Below are 13,286 nucleotides of genomic sequence, written 5' to 3' on the forward strand. Positions count from 1 at the left end.
CACGGATTCTACCTTTTCCCGGTAGTCGCCCAGATTCTACCATTTTCCTGTACTCACACTAATTCTAGCGTTTTTAGGTACTCGTCCGGACAGTTTTTCGGTACTCGCACGGATTCTACCTTTTCCCGGTACTCGCCCGGATTCTACCATGTTTCGGTACTCGCACGGATTCTACCATTTTTCGGTACTCACACGGATTCAACCATTTTTCGAAACTCTTTCGGAATGTTTTTGGGTACTCGAACGGATTCTACCTTTTCCCGGTAGTCGCCCGGATTCTACCATTTTTCGGTACTCACACTGATTCTAGCGTTTTTAGGTACTCGTCCGGACAGTTTTTCGGTACTCGCACGGATTCTACCTTTTCCTGGGGTTCGCCCGGATTCTACCATTTTCCGGTACTCACACTGATTCTACCATTTTTCGAAACTCTTCCGGATAGTTTTAGGTTACTCGCACGGATTCTGCCTTTTCCCGGTACTCGCCCGGATTCTACCATTTTCCGGTACACACACTGATTCTAGCTCTTTTAGGTACTCGTCCGGACAGTTTTTCGGTACTCGCCCGGATTCTACCGTTTTCCGGTACTCACACTTATTCTAGCATTTTTCTAAACTCGTCCGGACAGTTTTTTCGTTCTCGCACGGATTCTACCTTTTCCCGGTAGTCGCCCGGATTCTACCATTTTTCGGTACTTACACTGATTCTAGCGTTTTTAGGTACTCGTCCGGAAAGTTTTTCGGTACTCGCGCGGATTCTACCTTTTCCCGGTACTCCCCCGGATTCTACCCTTTTCCGGTACTCACACTGATTCTACCATTTTTGGAAACTCTTCCGGATAGTTTTTGGGTACTCGCACGGATTCTACCTTTTCCCGGTACTCGCCCGGATTCTACCATTTTCCGGTACACACACTATTTCTAGTGTTTTTAGGTACTCGTCCGGACAGTTTTTCGTTCTCGCACGGATTCTACCTTTTCCCGGTACTCGTCGGATTCTACCATTTTCCGGTACTCACACTGATTCTAGCGTTTTTAGGTACTCGTCCGGACAGTTTTTCGGTACTCTCACGGATTCTACCTTTTCCCGGTACTCCCCCGGATTCTACCATTTTTCGGTACTCGCACGGATTCTACCATTTTTCGGTACTCACATGGATTCTACCATTTTTCGAAACTCTTTCGGAAAGTTTTTGGGTACTCGCACGGATTCTACCTTTTCCCGGTAGTCGCCCGGATTCTACCATTTTTCGGTACTCACACTGATTCTAGCGCTTTTAGCTACTCGTCCGGATAGTTTTTCGGTACTCGCACGGATTCTACCTTTTCCCGGGGTTCGCCCAGATTCTACCATTTTCCGGTACTCACACTGATTCTACCATTTTTCGAAACTCATCCGGATAGTTTTAGGGTACTCGCACGGATTCTGCCTTTTCCCGGTACTCGCCCGGATTCTGCCATTTTCCGATACTCACACTGATTCTAGCGTTTTTAGGTACTCGTCCGAACAGTTTTTCGGTACTCGCCCGGATTCTACCGTTTTCCGGAACTCACACTTATTCTAGCTTTTTTCTAAACTCTTCCGGATAGTTTTTGGGTACTCGCACGGATTCTACCTTTTCCCGGTACTCGCCCGGATTCTACCATTTTCCGGTACTCACACTTATTCTAGTGTTTTTAGGTACTCGTCCGGACAGTTTTTCGTTCTCGCACGGATTCTACCTTTTCCCGGTACTCGCCGGATTCTACCATTTTCCGGTACTCACCCTGATTCTAACGTTTTTCGGTACTCGTCCGGACAGTTTTTCGGTACTCGCACGGATTCTACCTTTTCCCGGGGTTCGCCCGGATTCTACCATTTTCCGGTACTCACACTGATTCTACCATTTTTCGAAACTCTTCCGGATAGTTTTAGGGTACTCGCACGGATTCTGCCTTTTCCCGGTACTCGCCCGGATTCTACCATTTTTCGGTACTCGCGCGGATTCTACAATTTTTCGGTACTCACACGGATTCTACCATTTTTCGAAACTCTTTCGGAAAGTTTTTGGGTACTCGCACGGATTCTGCCTTTTCCCGGTACTCGCCCGGATTCTACCATTTTCCGGTACACACACTGATTCTAGCGCTTCTAGGTACTCGTCCGGACAGTTTTTCGGTACTCGCCCGGATTCTACCGTTTTCCGGTACTCACACTTATTCTAGCATTTTTCTAAACTCGTCCGGACAGTTTTTTCGTTCTCGCACGGATTCTACCTTTTCCCGGTAGTCGCCCGGATTCTACCATTTTTCGGTACTTACACTGATTCTAGCGTTTTTAGGTACTCGTCCGGACAGTTTTTCGGTACTCGCACGGATTCTACCTTTTCCCGGTACTCCCCCGGATTCTACCCTTTTCCGGTACTCACACGGATTCTACCATTTTTCGAAACTCTTCCGGATAGTTTTTGGGTACTCGCACGGATTCTACCTTTTCCCGGTACTCCCCCGGATTCTACCATTTTTCGGTACTCACACTGATTCTAGTGTTTTTAGGTACTCGTTCGGACAGTTTTTTGTTCTCGCACGGATTCTACCTTTTCCCGGTAGTCGCCCGGATTCTACCATTTTCCGGTACTCACACTAATTCTAGCGTTTTTAGGTACTCGTCCGGACAGTTTTTCGGTACTCGCACGGATTCTACCTTTTCCCGGTACTCGCCCGGATTCTACCATGTTTCGGTACTCGCACGGATTCTACCATTTTTCGGTACTCACACGGATTCAACCATTTTTCGAAACTCTTTCGGAAAGTTTTTGGGTACTCGAACGGATTCTACCTTTTCCCGGTAGTCGCCCGGATTCTACCATTTTTCGGTACTCACACTGATTCTAGCGTTTTTAGGTACTCGTCCGGACAGTTTTTCGGTACTCGCACGGATTCTACCTTTTCCTGGGGTTCGCCCGGATTCTACCATTTTCCGGTACTCACACTGATTCTACCATTTTTCGACACTCTTCCGGATAGTTTTAGGTTACTCGCACGGATTCTGCCTTTTCCCGGTACTCGCCCGGATTCTACCATTTTCCGGTACACACACTGATTCTAGCTCTTTTAGGTACTCGTCCGGACAGTTTTTCGGTACTCGCCCGGATTCTACCGTTTTCCGGTACTCACACTTATTCTAGCATTTTTCTAAACTCGTCCGGACAGTTTTTTCGTTCTCGCACGGATTCTACCTTTTCCCGGTAGTCGCCCGGATTCTACCATTTTTCGGTACTTACACTGATTCTAGCGTTTTTAGGTACTCGTCCGGACAGTTTTTCGGTACTCGCGCGGATTCTACCTTTTCCCGGTACTCCCCCGGATTCTACCCTTTTCCGGTACTCACACTGATTCTACCATTTTTGGAAACTCTTCCGGATAGTTTTTGGGTACTCGCACGGATTCTACCTTTTCCCGGTACTCGCCCGGATTCTACCATTTTCCGGTACACACACTATTTCTAGTGTTTTTAGGTACTCGTCCGGACAGTTTTTCGTTCTCGCACGGATTCTACCTTTTCCCGGTACTCGTCGGATTCTACCATTTTCCGGTACTCACACTGATTCTAGCGTTTTTAGGTACTCGTCCGGACAGTTTTTCGGTACTCTCACGGATTCTACCTTTTCCCGGTACTCCCCCGGATTCTACCATTTTTCGGTACTCGCACGGATTCTACCATTTTTCGGTACTCACACGGATTCTACCATTTTTCGAAACTCTTTCGGAAAGTTTTTGGGTACTCGCACGGATTCTACCTTTTCCCGGTAGTCGCCCGGATTCTACCATTTTCCGATACTCACACTGATTCTAGCGTTTTTAGGTACTCGTCCGAACAGTTTTTCGGTACTCGCCCGGATTCTACCGTTTTCCGGAACTCACACTTATTCTAGCTTTTTTCTAAACTCTTCCGGATAGTTTTTGGGTACTCGCACGGATTCTACCTTTTCCCGGTACTCGCCCGGATTCTATCATTTTCCGGTACTCACACTTATTCTAGTGTTTTTAGGTACTCGTCCGGACAGTTTTTCGTTCTCGCACGGATTCTACCTTTTCCCGGTACTCGCCGGATTCTACCATTTTCCGGTACTCACCCTGATTCTAACGTTTTTCGGTACTCGTCCGGACAGTTTTTCGGTACTCGCACGGATTCTACCTTTTCCCGGGGTTCGCCCGGATTCTACCATTTTCCGGTACTCACACTGATTCTACCATTTTTCGAAACTCTTCCGGATAGTTTTAGGGTACTCGCACGGATTCTGCCTTTTCCCGGTACTCGCCCGGATTCTACCATTTTCCGGTACACACACTATTTCTAGTGTTTTTAGGTACTCGTCCGGACAGTTTTTCGTTCTCGCACGGATTCTACCTTTTCCCGGTACTCGCCGGATTCTACCATTTTCCGGTACTCACACTGATTCTAGCGTTTTTAGGTACTCGTCCGGACAGTTTTTCGGTACTCTCACGGATTCTACCTTTTCCCGGTACTCCCCCGGATTCTACCATTTTTCGGTACTCGCACGGATTCTACCATTTTTCGGTACTCACACGGATTCTACCATTTTTCGAAACTCTTTCGGAAAGTTTTTGGGTACTCGCACGGATTCTACCTTTTCCCGGTAGTCGCCCGGATTCTACCATTTTTCGGTACTCACACTGATTCTAGCGCTTTTAGGTACTCGTCCGGACAGTTTTTCGGTACTCGCCCGGATTCTACCGTTTTCCGGTACTCACACTTATTCTAGCATTTTTCTAAACTCGTCCGGACAGTTTTTTCGTTCTCGCACGGATTCTACCTTTTCCCGGTAGTCGCCCGGATTCTACCATTTTTCGGTACTTACACTGATTCTAGCGTTTTTAGGTACTCGTCCGGACAGTTTTTCGGTACTCGCGCGGATTCTACCTTTTCCCGGTACTCCCCCGGATTCTACCCTTTTCCGGTACTCACACTGATTCTCCCATTTTTGGAAACTCTTCCGGATAGTTTTTGGGTACTCGCACGGATTCTACCTTTTCCCGGTACTCGCCCGGATTCTACCATTTTCCGGTACACACACTATTTCTAGTGTTTTTAGGTACTCGTCCGGACAGTTTTTCGTTCTCGCACGGATTCTACCTTTTCCCGGTACTCGCCGGATTCTACCATTTTCCGGTACTCACACTGATTCTAGCGTTTTTAGGTACTCGTCCGGACAGTTTTTCGGTACTCTCACGGATTCTACCTTTTCCCGGTACTCCCCCGGATTCTACCATTTTTCGGTACTCGCACGGATTCTACCATTTTTCGGTACTCACACGGATTCTACCATTTTTCGAAACTCTTTCGGAAAGTTTTTGGGTACTCGCACGGATTCTACCTTTTCCCGGTAGTCGCCCGGATTCTACCATTTTTCGGTACTCACACTGATTCTAGCGCTTTTAGGTACTCGTCCGGACAGTTTTTCGGTACTCGCACGGATTCTACCTTTTCCCGGGGTTCGCCCATATTCTACCATTTTCCGGTACTCACACTGATTCTACCATTTTTCGAAACTCATCCGGATAGTTTTAGGGTACTCGCACGGATTCTGCCTTTTCCCGGTACTCGCCCGGATTCTACCATTTTCCGATACTCACACTGATTCTAGCGTTTTTAGGTACTCGCCCGGATTCTACCGTTTTCCGGTACTCACACTTATTCTAGCATTTTTCTAAACTCTTCCGGATAGTTTTTCGGTACTCGCACGGATTCTACCTTTTCCCGGTACTCGCCCGGATTCTACCATTTTTCGGTACTCGCGCGGATTCTACAATTTTTCGGTACTCACACGGATTCTACCATTTTTCGAAACTCTTTCGGAAAGTTTTTGGGTACTCGCACGGATTCTGCCTTTTCCCGGTACTCGCCCGGATTCTACCATTTTCCGGTACACACACTATTTCTAGTGTTTTTAGGTACTCGTCCGGACAGTTTTTCGTTCTCGCACGGATTCTACCTTTTCCCGGTACTCGCCGGATTCTACATTTTTCCGGTACTCACACTGATTCTAGCGTTTTTAGGTACTCATCCGGACAGTTTTTCGGTACTCTCACGGATTCTACCTTTTCCCGGTACTCCCCCGGATTCTACCATTTTTCGGTACTCACACGGATTCTACCATTTTTCGGTACTCACACGGATTCTACCATTTTTCGAAACTCTTTCGGAAAGTTTTTGGGTACTCGCACGGATTCTACCTTTTCCCGGTAGTCGCCCGGATTCTACCATTTTTCGGTACTCACACTGATTCTAGCGCTTTTAGGTACTCGTCCGGACAGTTTTTCGGTACTCGCACGGATTCTACCTTTTCCCGGGGTTCGCCCAGATTCTACCATTTTCCGGTACTCACACTGATTCTACCATTTTTCGAAACTCATCCGGATACTTTTAGGGTACTCGCACGGATTCTGCCTTTTCCCGGTACTCGCCCGGATTCTACCATTTTCCGATACTCACACTGATTCTAGCGTTTTTAGGTACTCGTCCGGACAGTTTTTCGGTACTCGCCCGGATTCTACCGTTTTCCGGTACTCACACTTATTCTAGCATTTTTCTAAACTCTTCCGGATAGTTTTTCGGTACTCGCACGGATTCTACCTTTTCCCGGTACTCGCCCGGATTCTACCATTTTTCGGTACTCGCGCGGATTCTACAATTTTTCGGTACTCACACGGATTCTACCATTTTTCGAAACTCTTTCGGAAAGTTTTTGGGTACTCGCACGGATTCTGCCTTTTCCCGGTACTCGCCCGGATTCTACCATTTTCCGGTACTCACACTGATTCTAGTGTTTTTAGGTACTCGTCCGGACAGTTTTTCGTTCTTGCACAGATTCTACCTTTTCCCGGTACTCGCCGGATTCTACCATTTTCCGGTACTCACACTGATTCTACCATTTTTCGAAACTCTTCCGGATAGTTTTAGGTTACTCACACGGATTCTGCCTTTTCCCGGTACTCGCCCGGATTCTACCATTTTTCGGTACACACACTGATTCTAGCTCTGTTAGGTACTCGTCCGGACAGTTTTTCGGTACTCGCCCGGATTCTATCGTTTTCCGGTACTCACACTTATTCTAGCATTTTTCTAAACTCGTCCGGACAGTTTTTTCGTTCGCGCACGGATTCTACCTTTTCCCGGTAGTCGCCCGGATTCTACCATTTTTCGGTACTTACACTGATTCTAGCGTTTTTAGGTACTCGTCCGGACAGTTTTTCGGTACTCGCACGGATTCTACCTTTTCCCGGTACTCCCCCGGATTCTACCCTTTTCCGGTACTCACACTGATTCTACTATTTTTGGAAACTCTTCCGGATAGTTTTTGGGTACTCGCACGGATTCTACCTTTTCCCGGTACTCGCCCGGATTCTACCATTTTCGGGTACACACACTATTTCTAGTGTTTTTAGGTACTCGTCCGGACAGTTTTTCGTTCTCGCACGGAATCTACCTTTTCCCGGTACTCGCCGGATTCTACCATTTTCCGGTACTCACACTGATTCTAGCGTTTTTAGGTACTCGTCCGGACAGTTTTTCGGTACTCTCACGGATTCTACCTTTTCCCGGTACTCCCCCGGATTCTACCATTTTTCGGTACTCACACTGATTCTACCATTTTTTGAAACTCATCCAGATAGTTTTAGGTTACTCGCACGGATTCTACCTTTTCCCGGTACTCCCCCAGATTCTACCATTTTCCGGTACTCACACTGATTCTACCATTTTTTGAAACTCATCCGGATAGTTTTAGGTTACTCGCACGGATTCTACCTTTTCCCGGTAGTCGCCCGGATTCTACCATTTTTCGGTACTCACACTGATTCTAGCGTTTTTAGGTACTCGTCCGGACAGTTTTTCGGTACTCGCACGGATTCTACCTTTTCCCGGGGTTCGCCCGGATTCTACCATTTTCCGGTACTCACACTAATTCTACCATTTTTCGAAACTCTTCCGGATAGTTTTTGGGTACTCGCACGGATTCTGCCTTTTCCCGGTACTCGCCCGGATTCTACCATTTTCCGGTACTCACACTGATTCTAGTGTTTTTAGGTACTCGTCCGGACAGTTTTTCGTTCTTGCACGGATTCTACCTTTTCCCGGTACTCGCCGGATTCTACCATTTTCGGTACACACACTGATTCTAGCGCTTTTAGGTACTCGTCCGGACAGTTTTTCGGTACTCGCCCGGATTCTACCGTTTTCCGGTACTCACACTTATTCTAGCATTTTTCTAAACTCGTCCGGACAGTTTTTTCGTTCTCGCACGGATTCTACCTTTTCCCGGTACTCGCCGGATTCTACCATTTTCCGGTACTCACACTGATTCTAGCGTTTTTAGGTACTCGTCCGGACAGTTTTTCGGTACTCTCACGGATTCTACCTTTTCCCGGTACTCCCCCGGATTCTACCATTTTTCGGTACTCGCACGGATTCTACCATTTTTCGGTACTCACACGGATTCTACCATTTTTCGAAACTCTTTCGGAAAGTTTTTGGGTACTCGCACGGATTCTACCTTTTCCCGGTAGTCGCCCGGATTCTACCATTTTTCGGTACTCACACTGATTCTAGCGCTTTTAGGTACTCGTCCGGACAGTTTTTCGGTACTCGCACGGATTCTACCTTTTCCCGGGGTTCGCCCATATTCTACCATTTTCCGGTACTCACACTGATTCTACCATTTTTCGAAACTCATCCGGATAGTTTTAGGGTACTCGCACGGATTCTGCCTTTTCCCGGTACTCGCCCGGATTCTACCATTTTCCGATACTCACACTGATTCTAGCGTTTTTAGGTACTCGCCCGGATTCTACCGTTTTCCGGTACTCACACTTATTCTAGCATTTTTCTAAACTCTTCCGGATAGTTTTTCGGTACTCGCACGGATTCTACCTTTTCCCGGTACTCGCCCGGATTCTACCATTTTTCGGTACTCGCGCGGATTCTACAATTTTTCGGTACTCACACGGATTCTACCATTTTTCGAAACTCTTTCGGAAAGTTTTTGGGTACTCGCACGGATTCTGCCTTTTCCCGGTACTCGCCCGGATTCTACCATTTTCCGGTACACACACTATTTCTAGTGTTTTTAGGTACTCGTCCGGACAGTTTTTCGTTCTCGCACGGATTCTACCTTTTCCCGGTACTCGCCGGATTCTACATTTTTCCGGTACTCACACTGATTCTAGCGTTTTTAGGTACTCATCCGGACAGTTTTTCGGTACTCTCACGGATTCTACCTTTTCCCGGTACTCCCCCGGATTCTACCATTTTTCGGTACTCACCCGGATTCTACCATTTTTCGGTACTCACACGGATTCTACCATTTTCCGGTACTCACACAGATTCTACCATTTTTCGAAACTCTTCCGGATAGTTTTAGGGTACTCGCACGGATTCTGCCTTTTCCCGGTACTCGCCCGGATTCTACCATTTTCCGGTAGTCACACTGATTCTAGTGTTTTTAGGTACTCGTCCGGACAGTTTTTCGTTCTCGCACGGATTCTACCTTTTCCCGGTACTCGCCGGATTCTACCATTTTCCGGTACTCACAATGATTCTAGCGTTTTTAGGTACTCGTCCGGACAGTTTTTCGGTACTCGCACGGATTCTACCTTTTCCCGGTACTCGCCCGGATTCTACCATTTTTCGGTACTCGCGCGGATTCTACAATTTTTCGGTACTCACACGGATTCTACCATTTTTCGAAACTCTTTCGGAAAGTTTTTGGGTACTCGCACGGATTCTACCTTTTCCCGGTAGTCGCCCGGATTCTACCATTTTCCGGTACTCACACTGATTCTAGCGTTCTTAGGTACTCGTCCGGACAGTTTTTCGGTACTCGCACGGATTCTATCTTTTCCCGGGGTTCGCCCGGATTCTACGATTTTCCGGTACTCACACTGATTCTAGCGTTTTTAGGTACTCGTCCGGACAGTTTTTCGGTACTCGCACGCATTCTACCTTTTCCCGGTACTCGCCCGGATTCTACCATTTTTCGGTACTCGCACGGATTCTAGCGTTTTTAGGTAATAGTCCGGACAGTTTTTAGGTACTGGCCCGGATTCTACCATTTTCCGGTACTCACACTTATTCTAGCATTTTTCTAAACTCTTCCGGATAGTTTTTCGGTACTCGCACGAATTCTACCTTTTCCCGGTAGTCGCCCGGATTCTACCATTTTCCGGTACTCACACTGATTCTAGCGTTTTTAGGTACTCGTCCGGACAGTTTTTCAGTACTCGCCCGGATTCGACCGTTTTCCGGTACTCACACTTATTCTAGCATTTTTCTAAACTCTTCCGGATAGTTTTTCGGTGCTCGCACGGATTCTACCTTTTCCCGGTAATCGCCCGGATTCTACCATTTTCCGGTACTCACACTGATTCTAGCGTTTTTAGGTACTTGTCCGGACAGTTTTTCGGTACTCGCACGGATTCTACCTTTTCCCGGTAATCGCCCGGATTCTACCATTTTTCGAAACTATTCCGGATAGTTTTTGGGTACTCGCCCGGATTCTACCATTTTCCGGTACTCACACTGATTCTAGTGTTTTTAGGTACTCGTCCGGACAGTTTTTCGTTCTCGCACGGATTCTACCTTTTCCTGGTACTCGCCCGGATTCTACCATGTTTCGGTAGTCGCACGGATTCTACCATTTTTCGGTACTCACACGGATTCAACCATTTTTCGAAACTCTTTCGGAAAGTTTTTGGGTACTCGCACGGATTCTACCTTTTCCCGGTAGTCGCCCGGATTCTACCATTTTTCGGTACTCACACTGATTCTACCATTTTTTGAAACTCATCCAGATAGTTTTAGGTTACTCGCACGGATTCTACCTTTTCCCGGTACTCCCCCAGATTCTACCATTTTCCGGTACTCACACTGATTCTACCATTTTTTGAAACTCATCCGGATAGTTTTAGGTTACTCGCACGGATTCTACCTTTTCCCGGTAGTCGCCCGGATTCTACCATTTTTCGGTACTCACACTGATTCTAGCGTTTTTAGGTACTCGTCCGGACAGTTTTTCGGTACTCGCACGGATTCTACCTTTTCCCGGGGTTCGCCCGGATTCTACCATTTTCCGGTACTCACACTAATTCTACCATTTTTCGAAACTCTTCCGGATAGTTTTTGGGTACTCGCACGGATTCTGCCTTTTCCCGGTACTCGCCCGGATTCTACCATTTTCCGGTACTCACACTGATTCTAGTGTTTTTAGGTACTCGTCCGGACAGTTTTTCGTTCTTGCACGGATTCTACCTTTTCCCGGTACTCGCCGGATTCTACCATTTTCCGGTACTCACACTGATTCTAGCGATTTTAGGTACTCGTCCGGACAGTTTTTCGGTACTCGCACGGATTCTACCTTTTCCCGGTACTCGCCCGGATTCTACCATGTTTCGGTAGTCGCACGGATTCTACCATTTTTCGGTACTCACACGGATTCAACCATTTTTCGAAACTCTTTCGGAAAGTTTTTGGGTACTCGCACGGATTCTACCTTTTCCCGGTAGTCGCCCGGATTCTACCATTTTTCGGTACTCACACTGATTCTAGCGTTTTTAGGTACTCGTCCGGACAGTTTTTCGGTACTCGCACGGATTCTACCTTTTCCCGGGGTTCGCCCGGATTCTACCATTTTCCGGTACTCACACTGATTCTACCATTTTTCGAAACTCTTCCGGATAGTTTTAGGTTACTCGCACGGATTCTGCCTTTTCCCGGTACTCGCCCGGATTCTACGATTTTCCGGTACACACACTGATTCTAGCGCTTTTAGGTACTCGTCCGGACAGTTTTTCGGTACTCGCCCGGATTCTACCGTTTTCCGGTACTCACACTTATTCTAGCATTTTTCTAAACTCTTCCCGATAGTTTTTCGGTACTTGAACGGATTCTACCTTTTCCCGGTAATCGCCCGGATTCTACTATTTTCCGGTACTCACCCTGATTCTAGCGTTTTTAGGTACTCGTCCGGACAGTTTTTCGGTACTCGCACGGATTCTACCTTTTCCCGCGGTTCGCCCGGATTCTACCATTTTCCGGTACTCACACTGATTCTACCATTTTTCGAAACTCTTCCGGATAGTTTTAGGGTACTCGCACGGATTCTGCCTTTTCCCGGTACTCGCCCGGATTCTACCATTTTCCGGTAGTCACACTGATTCTAGTGTTTTTAGGTACTCGTCCGGACAGTTTTTCGTTCTCGCACGGATTCTACCTTTTCCCGGTACTCGCCGGATTCTACCATTTTCCGGTACTCACAATGATTCTAGCGTTTTTAGGTACTCGTCCGGACAGTTTTTCGGTACTCGCACGGATTCTACCTTTTCCCGGTACTCGCCCGGATTCTACCATTTTTCGGTACTCGCGCGGATTCTACAATTTTTCGGTACTCACACGGATTCTACCATTTTTCGAAACTCTTTCGGAAAGTTTTTGGGTACTCGCACGGATTCTACCTTTTCCCGGTAGTCGCCCGGATTCTACCATTTTCCGATACTCACACTGATTCTAGCGTTTTTAGGTACTCGTCCGGACAGTTTTTCGGTACTCGCCCGGATTCTACCGTTTTCCGGTACTCACACTTATTCTAGCATTTTTCTAAACTCTTCCGGATAGTTTTTCGGTGCTCGCACGGATTCTACCTTTTCCCGGTAATCGCCCGGATTCTACCATTTTCCGGTACTCACACTGATTCTAGCGTTTTTAGGTACTTGTCCGGACAGTTTTTCGGTACTCGCACGGATTCTACCTTTTCCCGGTAATCGCCCGGATTCTACCACTTTTCGAAACTATTCCGGATAGTTTTTGGGTACTCGCCCGGATTCTACCATTTTCCGGTACTCACACTGATTCTAGTGTTTTTAGGTACTCGTCCGGACAGTTTTTCGTTCTCGCACGGATTCTACCTTTTCCCGGTACTCGCCGGATTCTACCATTTTCCGGTACTCACCCTGATTCTAGCGTTTTTAGGTACTCGTCCGGACAGTTTTTCGGTACTCGCACGGATTCTACCTTTTCCCGGTACTCACCCGGATTCTACCATTTTTCGGTACTCACACGGATTCTACCATTTTTCGAAACTCTTCCGGATAGTTTTTGGGTACTCGCACGGATTCTCCCTTTTCCCGGTACTCGCCCGGATTCTACCATTTTCCGGACTCACACTAATTCTAGTGTTTTTAGGTACTCGTCCGGACCGTTTTTCGTTCTCGCACGGATTCTACCTTTTCCCG

This window comes from Vitis vinifera, chromosome 10 (genome assembly GCF_030704535.1).
Source record: "Vitis vinifera cultivar Pinot Noir 40024 chromosome 10, ASM3070453v1".
In the NCBI taxonomy this organism is placed as follows: Eukaryota; Viridiplantae; Streptophyta; class Magnoliopsida; order Vitales; family Vitaceae; genus Vitis; species Vitis vinifera.